General features: G+C 40.6%; 1 protein-coding gene across 1 annotated transcript in view; it reads right to left on the bottom strand.

The window, feature by feature from the left end:
• asic2 (acid-sensing (proton-gated) ion channel 2) overlaps window positions 1-9,500 on the bottom strand; it is a 273,460-nt gene that overhangs the window by 139,270 nt on the left and 124,690 nt on the right. The gene's annotated exons all lie outside the window — the stretch shown is intronic.

Below are 9,500 nucleotides of genomic sequence, written 5' to 3' on the forward strand. Positions count from 1 at the left end.
ATATATATATATAAATACATATATATATATATAAATACATATATATATATATAAATACATATATATATATATAAATACATATATATATATATAAATACATATATATATAAATGAAAAAACTCCTCTTTGTAAATATACAGGACATACAGTATGTGCCGACACGACAGGAAGAACACGTTAACATCCAAAGGATTTGAGTAATGGTGTCAGAGATATTTTTATTTCTCCACTCATTTAGTTAAATGCCACCCTGTGCAGTAAACTGAGACCACCCACCACAGGCTTTCAAGATAATAAAAACTGGTACCAACAAGGCTCGTTGTGCTCCATCTGCCCATCAACTGAAAGCACTCCACTCACGAGTCCTCAATGTGGCTTTCATCCAACAGCAGGAATAGAAACAGGAGACCACATTTAGGGATAGGATTTGGTTCTAGTTAAGAGTAACCTTTAAACATCTAGTATGAATGAACAGAATAATGCGTCAGTGTCCATTGAGTATAAGAGCATTGTAAAAAACATTCTTTGTCTTACTACTTTCTTTGTTATTTAGTGGAGCATCATGCTCAGTTGTTTAGTGTGTTGGGTTTTGGAGCTGAAGTTAGCATGATGCTTTGCGGGAAGCAAACAGGATTCATGAAATGGATAGTTCCGGTCCTTGATCATGATTGGCTGAGCCACGCTCAAACCCGTTCGAATACTTTGTTAACACCAATGAACCAATAAGGGTGATTGCGTCACTAAACTTACCTTGGTGCCAAGCCGGTAGTATTCTTCATGTGTTTGTTTATAATAGAGCAACTCTGTTACGTTATACTGTATATAATGATGACACAGAGAAGGAGTCAGACTGGGAATCAGGCACAAAGGGTTTCTAAGTACCTAAATTGCCTCCATGAGTTTTGTTTAGGAGAACAACAGCATGCCTGTTATCTTCAAGATATTTTTATAAATGAATGCTGCTTTTAAATATGCCTCACTGTGCCTGAAGAATTTATCACTGACCTTCAGTTCCCATGTCTCGCAGGAACCACAAAGGGATTACTTATGAACATTTGAACACCCAGAGACTCACGTTTTGGACATTCAGCGCAGGATTGAGCAGGATAATAGATGTAAGACTGACGCAACTCTAAATGGATATGTTAATTGGACCATGTTGTGCATTCATTGAACACCTCTAGTTACTGTGTTTAGTTTTTCCTTTATTGGTAGCAGAGCACGACAATAGTCAGGTTTGCAATAACAACGACTTGGCTGGCAAGATCCCATAAAGGTTGATCATTACTGATTCATGCCATCATTAAGGAACAACAGTGTTGTTATATTTATTAAATCCCTTCATAACTGAGACTAACTAGATCACATTTTTTGTCGAGTGTTATTGTAAAAGAACAAACTAAACCTTTCTTAAACTTGCTTTGTGTTGCGCTCAATGGCAACAAGCTGTACTGGGATTTGAAACATGACAACGAATAGAGTAGTGGTTGTATACCTCCACCACACAGTCACAGTTTACATCCATGTCTGTCCAAAATGTCATCATTTCATTTGACATTGCTGTGAAATTGACATAATTAGCACATGAATTCTTAAGTTATGGCCAAAAACATGTTTTTTCAGGTCCCAGTGACCTTTGACCATCAAAATCGAATCAATCTATCCTTGAGTTTAAGTGGATGTTTGTGCCAGAAGTAATAAAATCCTCTCAAGGCGTTCCTGATATACAGTATATATCAGTCACAGTGAACTTGACCTTTGGCCTGTGACCCCCAGAATATAATCAATTCATCCTTCAGTCCAAATAGATGTTTGCGCCACATTTGAAGAACTTCCCTGCGGGCGTTCCTGAGATATCATGTTCATGAGATATCATGTTCATGAGAATGGGATAGACGAAAACACAACGCCTCCGGCTGCAGCTGTCGCCGGCTCAGAGGTATAAAAACACATGTAATCCAAACTGACTAAGGGAGACAGCTGTATCTCTCACCTGGGTCAAACAGCTCAGACGAGAGGTGCTAATGTGAAACACATTTCCAAAGTCACTTCTACACCCTGACGCTAACACGCCGAGCAATAAGCCCCGTGTTTGCAGTCGTCTTCATAATCACTGTCCTTAAAAGCTAGAAAGGTTTTAGATCGATTTAAAACAATGTCATTATTACACAGCCCGACACGATGTAATATTACAAATACCATCACACCATTCGGCTTTAAAATGGGTGCTTGATGCTTTTCTGAGCCTCTCAAAGTCAAGATTAAAATCAAATAGCAATCAAACAAAACAATATCACTACTTTAACAACTTATCTCTGCATTTGACACACAGTTGTGTTTTGAACAGCACAGAAGCCTTCATTCGTCTGGTTTTAACTGCAATGCGTAAGTTCGCACTGGTTCAAATCACAGAAGAGATGGAAGAACATATGCTATTTGTTCCACGTTGTTGCTGTTGCTACTTTAAATAGAGACAACGTATCACTGACCAAACCAAAGGTGACATCAATACATCAATGGCACGGTCAAACGAAAAGGTGCAAACCGACAAACCTGATCCACAGGGTAGTTTGATGTGCATGTCGGCACTCTGTCAGTCAGCGCGAACTGAGATCGTAAGCTTTTGAAGGCATTAGAGTGACTCATGCTGAAGCTGTGTCAGAATCTAAATGTAAAAGAGGGAGTGCCCGGTCTATCAGACAGGTAATGGACCGGCGTTATTTGAATTTGGCAGCGCGATGGCTCTCTAAACTGATGAGAATGATCAGCAGGCGACACAGAGAGGAGACAGAATAGAGAGGAAGGTAGGGACACAAACATTGCAGATTTATCTCCTCTGTGCCGTCTGCCTTCTGATAAGAGTGTGCTCATGGTATTATGGCTCCTTCTTAAAACCAACTCAAGAAGACAAATGCCGGGGCTGATGAACAAACACTGACAAGCAAAAGAGCCACACATCATAATTGCCCTGTCACACAACAAATAGCAGTTATTATCAGCTGGAAAGGAATCGCTTCAGGATGTGCTGGACAGACTCATTTGCTTTCCTCGACAGCAGCCTCGCAAACACAAACATGTGGACAAAGCTAGAGACGACTACCTATAGCCAGCCATCGTTTGGGGGGTTGTTTTACTCAGCAATATGACAATGACTTCATTGTTTGCCCCCCACACCTCCACCAATGGGATAGACGACCTTAACCAGAGACAATTGGACATTTTGCTTGGCCAAAATATTCTTTTTTTTCCTTCATTTTTCAAACACATTTTTACACTTCATATAAACCACACTCCAGAGGATTCAATTCCCCAAATTCAGTTCAGATTGTAGATGTGTCTTGCAAAAAACCATCAATATCAGTTCAGTGTCGGCTCATTTAGAATATTTTCACTGCTTTATCTTGCCGTCAGACGGTCCTTTCAGACGGGGAACTGAAGTTGTTTCATTCTTCAGAGCCAGACTCATTTGATGAATGCAGGGAATTTGGTGAATCTAAACTAGCCCTTCAAAATGCCAAAGCCACACAATAACGGCTGCAGTTCCCCAATAAAAAGGGGCCGTCTGACGGTAAGGTAAAGTTGTGAATCAATTCTAAATATACAACTGATATGGATTTTTTACGGTGGGCCTTTCTTTTTAAGTCGCTAGAATATGTTTTGCAGCGGTGCATTGCTTTTCTTCTGTGCCGGTACTCCCGTCCTGTTTCTCCAAACCGGGAGACTGTTGACACCTCATACAACCACACAGATTCCTGCTAGTATCTATTTAAGGACTATGAATTTCTATCAACACCACCTGATCTGAACCTGGTATTGTGTCTGTCTTGAAGGGGAAAAGCCTCCGGTTCTTGACTTCCCACAAAGTTTCAATCATGGTTAGAAATGCGTTTTGAGGAGGCAGTTAAATTCAGTTTGGCTCAATCTTGCTGTTGGTAAACAACCCCTAAATGTGTTTACCAGTGTGTCAGCGGGGTATCCTCATCTTGGAATGTTGGGAACATCAAAAGGAACCAGTGTTTGTACCTCAGGTGTGATTCTTTCTGTCTGTAAAATGAATGCTACATCACCACAATGCGCACAATGTCATTACAGGCTGACAATGTCACTCACACGCCCATGCTCTGCTCATATGGCTAAATCACTCATCAGATATGAGATCAAACTGTCATCATGAAATGATCAATTCAGCGCAGACACAGCTCAGCCGACACGAGCAACCTGCGTAGCGGCTGTCTGCATCGATGTTGAGGTGCACCTCTTGATATTAATATTAACACGCTTTTGCCCAGAGTAAGTACAGTCATTACAAATTCATCACGGGGACCTAACAAACTCAGCTTTTGTTCCTCTCCGAGGGAGCGCTGAACCAGGTCAGCTCGCAGCAAGTGCCTGAGGATGCAGGAGCCCACTGGGATCCTGGAGACTCCCTGACGGGAGGAAGGGAGCTCCGTTTCTACCAGTCTCTGACGGACCAGGAGACACTGGACCGGTTCTCTTATCTGTGCCGGTTTACACCGCAACACAAGTAATAGCCTGACACACGATTGGACAGAACTGGTAAGAGCTCGGTAAAGGGTGTTACTTTGAACATTTAGCACTTTTAGAAGGTGAAAAGAAAAATATGAGGGGCGTTGATGTGCACAAACAGCACAGCACATATATATATATAATATATAATAGAACAAGAAATCTGGTCTTAAAAAACTCCCGCTAAGCCTTTTGTTTGGCACGTTGCACCCTGTTAAGAAGTTGATTCCCTTAAATCAAGGGTGCTGGGTTTTTATTTGGGTTGCAGTTAACATTACAATGACTCACCAGAGTGCAATCAGTGTTGAGCGCTTACATTACCCAACATGGATTCTATTTAAAAGCGAGAGGTCAGCTGATTGCAACTTTGAGGTGTATTGTTATAATAATTCAAAAGCCAGTTAGTATTTGTATTAAGTACTTGAACAAGATATTTTGAAATGCTATTTGTGAACTCAACAATTACAAGGTCAGTCAGCTGAATACTGAATACTGGTTCAACATGTGGCTCCATAGTCGCAAAGTCATACAAAAAAATGAACCAACAGAATAATAAAATACAACGATACTGTATTTTATTAAGGTATCACATTATAGTGAAATATACATTTACATTTCTTTGATGTCTTCAAGCACGTTCTTCAAGGTTTCAAGGCCAGAGAAAACTCCTGCTTTCTCTCTAATCTGCTGCACTTTATGTTTTTATAATTCTTACTTCACTGCAAGCTGTTATCTTGAACATTAAGTAAGAACATGAATTTGTCTTGTTTAATTAATCCCACCACAAGTTGTCGTAAGATATTTTATTGTAGTACCTTTTTACTATTTTTTTCATTACAAATATAGCATCAGTTGTGTATTGTATTTCAAATATTAGTTGTATTAGTGTAGCCAACCAGGAAGACACCCGAACTACAGACACTCTACTTTGTTCCCACTATTGATGCTAAGTACACTTTGTTGTTTAGCCATTTCAAAAAAACTAATTTTACTTTTTAAGGGAATTTAAAGTTCACATACTTTGGGCCGGACCACAATGCACTACACTACACAAGAAAAGAATAAAGGCATGACAGTGCTGTGGGCTGATGCTCACACCGTCATGTTATTATGCTCACGATGGTAATGCTATCACGTTGAGCAGGTACCTGACCGGATTTTGCCACTTGATGAAAGGACAGGGGATCATCCTCTGGGGGCCGAGAGTGTTTGAATTCAATTTCATGGCAATCTTTTCGATTGCTGTTGAGATATTTCAATACATTTTTTTTTTTTTTTTTAAAGTCAACTTCATGGTGCTTGAAAAAAGTCAGGGGATCATTAAAGTCATTAGAATAAATCAGACAGGGAACATAAATGTCTGCGTCAAGCTTGGTGGCAAACCATCAAGCAGATTTATTCTCTTGAGATTTTCAATAAATGTGTCAAATTTCATGAAATCTATCGACTATTTGATCAAATTAAAGATATTTCACTCTGAACAACAAATGTCAACCTTGGCTTGAGAGCAAAAGTCAGAGGATCACACAGTTAGTAGGATTCTTACTCTGAGGACCATCATCCCTCAAACAGCTGATCTACATCAGTCTGAATGTCCTTTAATCCCATAATCAGTTTCTAAAGGCTTTGGTGGCAAATGCAGAAACGTGAGAAAAAATCAGTGTGATGTTTGAAAAGTGCTTAGGTATTTATGAGACAATAATGTGGGTCCTACAGTGGTTTTCAGTCAGTGACAGACGGCAGAGGACGTTTCATCACTCATGGAAATCGCCTCCTGTTCCCGATGTGCAGCCACCTCATCAAACACTGCAGCCAGTGATGAGTTCTCACTTTGGAAACCGACATCTCACCTTCCTATTCTCTTCTCTCACCCACACACACAGACTAACATCTACAAAATGCAACAAATCACTCGTACCTAGAGAGAGGGAGGCTGGAAAGTCGACAACATAGACACTAATGAAAAACAAATCCTCCCTGAATCCCATCTGAGAAGAATTCCAGCCAAATATTCATGATTCATTTCTGACTGCAAAGCCCCCTTTTGGCATTCCACCAATCCATTGTCTCCAGCCATACCTGTGCATGTTGTTCCCCTCATATGCACTCTGAAATCCTGCTGTAATGCCAACACACAAACAGGGAGCATTACCAGTGCAATAAAAAGGGAATTATTAGAACGTAACTTAAGTGGTTTGGTTTGACCGTCGCTAAAGTTCAAAATAGTATATTTTGGTTGGAGTCAGTTGCGATTGCAGTTGTTAAGCAGACCTCTAGATGGCTGCTTTAATATCGTGCTCTCAGCCCCGCAGTCTCTGGGGCCGAGGGTTGAAACAGACCAGGAATGTGACCGTCGTACTAAGTAGCAGGTAAACGCCGTAGGGCCGAGCAGGTGCAGCTATTGGAGACATGCATCACAATAACAATCACACCACAAGGAGAGACGGAGTGAGAGACGGCTGAGATGGTGCGTGTGAATCACAGAGATTAGCCATTCGACTGGATTAAAGTGGTTTTAGTCGTCTCTGCCCCCAGAATCTAGAACCAGAGACTGAGAGTCCAGGAGCTCAGTGTTTGTGGAGAACAGGTCAACTAAGTGAGCAGCATTTGTCGTGCGGTGTTGAATGAATTTGCTGTACTCAAGCTGCATATTTGAGCACCTGGCCTGTTGGTTGGTTGTTTTCTGTCAAGGCCCGGAAACACAGGGGTCCATTCTGAAGAGGGCGGTACCAAAAAACCTCAAACAATGGTAATGTACCTTTAACCATGACAGTGCACCCCCTCAACGCTCTTTATGAGTGTCTGACCCTTTTGTTCTCGCCATTATTCAAAACTAAATGTCGGCTTTCAAATGAGCATTTACAGCATTCCTAAAGTTGTATTGTTGTATTGTGTTATATTTGATGGTTTTACTGTGTTTCACGTTTCATATGGCAAGTCAACACCTACTGCAGACAGCCAGTAATTCAAAAATGCAGAAACCATCAACTGTCAAACCTCTGCTGTGGAAATGAGTTGGGCAATACGCAATTTCCCCCTGGATTGATGCAGCTTTATGAAATATTCATTCATAGGATTGAGAGATAGAATAACATAATATGAATACAGTAGAGCAGTGTGATTTGGGGTTGGTCATTAGGGAGGAGTAAATGGAGAGAATCCTCTCATTATACCATCTCTTTGAAAACTGTCTTTGTGCGACTCTTTTCAGAAGAGACATTCCACCACCGAGTTTCTTTTGAAGAGGTCATTGTACAAGTTTGGCTTTTCCCCAATCATACTTGTTGCACTGATGGTGCAACTTTCCCTCTCTTACGCCAGAAAATGTGAGGGAAAGGTTTGATTCTTCAGTCAGTTAGATAGCTGACATTTTGGACGGTGTGACGACACAACAGGTTGATTCTAATACTAGCGATAGGTAGATGTAGGTCACAGACACATCAAGTAAAAACATTATGAACATGTCTTCTCTTTACTTGATCCCTTTTATTCATAATGCAATAAAATACACGTGGTCACACTTGATAGTGCGTAAACATAGAGGCATGAAGTCTATGAATAATGCACAAAGAGATGGAGGGTATGTATGTCTTTATCTTTAAAAGCAGAAGGGTAAAGCATTACTCATAAGTATGCCTGACAAGAATGTACTGTGTTGTCTGATTCGTTGAAATATAATAACTCATGTCCTGTAATTAAGAGATGTTTATCACTCCTCGAGAGGCCAAAGCAACAACTTGGAAAATGAATCACATTTTTCAACCCACACGGCTTAGAGCCAGGAAGAAAATATTAGCAACACTAACGTTATCTCGCTGTCTGCTGCCTCTGTTCTTATCTGGGTTTAGTAATGTTTGCTCTCACGGCGTGTATTGTACAGTGTTTGATGTGGACGTATAACACCACAGGGTGACTAAACACGGACTTAATGACAAACAAACGGATATGAAACTCTCCGAGGATGGAAATTACTGTAGCTGCAACACAACCTACTGTGACCTCGCCCACATATGACTTTTCTTTGCAGCGTTTTAATAGAATACTACGCTTGTCGGGAAACAAAGTCAACAATAGTTTCTCAAAGTACAACACACACAGCTTCCTGTCAAGTTGGCAAGTGAGAATGCATACACACTCATGTATCCGTAAGATAATATGGCATCAAGTACAGGAAACACTTCAAGACCACAGCAGCTGATACAAACCGTATATTTTAAACGTACGACTGAATTGCAGCGAGTTAATTTTACCATATTACAAAAAGCTGAGCTAATGTTAGTAAGCTACTGTTAATTACTTCATTACATGACTGCAGTGGTGGCAATCAAGCATAAATGATGACCTAATGGATGTGTTCCCCCCCCCCCTCTTCTCCAGAACAGTGTTTTTGACGCTGTTTGACATGCACAGTGACAAATGCTCAAACAAGGACAAGCTGACAAGTGATTGTGACTTGCTACTGAATGAGAGCATAACAGCAAAACAGACATCTATTTTCTTGTTTAAATGCTGTGGTTTCAATCTCAATGTCAACCCCTCGAGGATTCGGCCTTCACCGAATGCCCGAGGAAAGAACAAGAGCAGTTGTTGGAGCGGTTGTGAAGCACTCCTTGGTGGAAGTGCTCATTTTCTGCGGTCATGAAAAAGGTCAGCCATTTCAGATAGATATTTTTTATCATGGTAACACAGGAAAAGTGCTTGACATGGCTGTAGGACTGTGCAACAGGAATATGTGAGGAATGTACATTTTTCAATATCCTGAGAAATTGTTATGATACTGACATCAACAAGAAAGGACTGAGTCAAGCCAATCGACATTCTCGGTCTGACAAGCGACTCTCTTGGTATGTCTCTGTACACACATACAGTGGGTACGGAAAGTATTCAGACCCCTTTAAATTTTTCACTCTTTGTTTCATTGCAGCAATTTGCTAAAATCAAAAAAGTTCATTTTATTTCTCATTAATGTACAC

This window comes from Anarrhichthys ocellatus, unplaced genomic scaffold, assembly GCF_004355925.1.
Source record: "Anarrhichthys ocellatus isolate YVR2014 unplaced genomic scaffold, GSC_Weel_1.0 scaffold40, whole genome shotgun sequence".
NCBI lineage: Eukaryota > Metazoa > Chordata > Actinopteri > Perciformes > Anarhichadidae > Anarrhichthys > Anarrhichthys ocellatus.